This window comes from Camelina sativa, chromosome 15, assembly GCF_000633955.1.
Source record: "Camelina sativa cultivar DH55 chromosome 15, Cs, whole genome shotgun sequence".
Classification (NCBI taxonomy): Eukaryota; Viridiplantae; Streptophyta; class Magnoliopsida; order Brassicales; family Brassicaceae; genus Camelina; species Camelina sativa.
In genome coordinates, this window is record NC_025699.1 from 4,036,157 (window position 1) to 4,036,856 (window position 700).

Below are 700 nucleotides of genomic sequence, written 5' to 3' on the forward strand. Positions count from 1 at the left end.
GGGACTGCCTGTGCACGGTAGTATTTGACGATCGAGAGCTTGGGGAAAACGTATGCATATAGCATGACGCAAACCAACTCAAAAACGACGGAGATTGCAAAGAACAACACTGCCAATGTCGACAAACAAATATGTTATAATTAATCGTAGGATTTAAATTAATAACCAAAATTGACATATTTTTAAAGAATATAGATAATAAACTTACTAGCTCCCTTGCGAAGGCCATCCCTCGAGTTTTTGAACACTGCTTTTGTGACCAGCCTCAGTCCAGAGGTTAGTGCTCCCGAAGAAGCTAAGCCAGCTAGAAATGACTGATTTGGATGGCCAAAACATTAACAAAAGTCAAAAGACTACCATTTTAAGCCAATAACTTCACATATTAAATAAATAAAATGATTTCATTTTTTCATAAATGCATTCAAGGTGTATTTAAAATTTATTACACCAATACAAACATAAATTACGTTTAGTCGTTTACCATAAACAAAACAATTTTGACTAAAATACTAAAAAAAAAACTATTTGTGAATTATTTTCTAGGCAAAAAAAAATGTAAACTTCAACAAATCAACTAACAATTGGGAGTGTTGTACTCTTTGGCACGCCAAGCGCGTACCCCACCGCATTATGTTTTGTTTGTAGATGTTTTTCCTTCACATTGGCTCTTTTGAGCTGATCTTTATTCGTTGTCAAAAAA

General features: G+C 34.1%; 1 protein-coding gene across 1 annotated transcript in view; it reads right to left on the reverse strand.

Moving 5' to 3' along the window:
* LOC104745178 (equilibrative nucleotide transporter 2) overlaps positions 1-700 on the reverse strand; it is a gene marked incomplete in the record, with an annotated part of 9,868 nt that overhangs the window by 7,997 nt on the left and 1,171 nt on the right.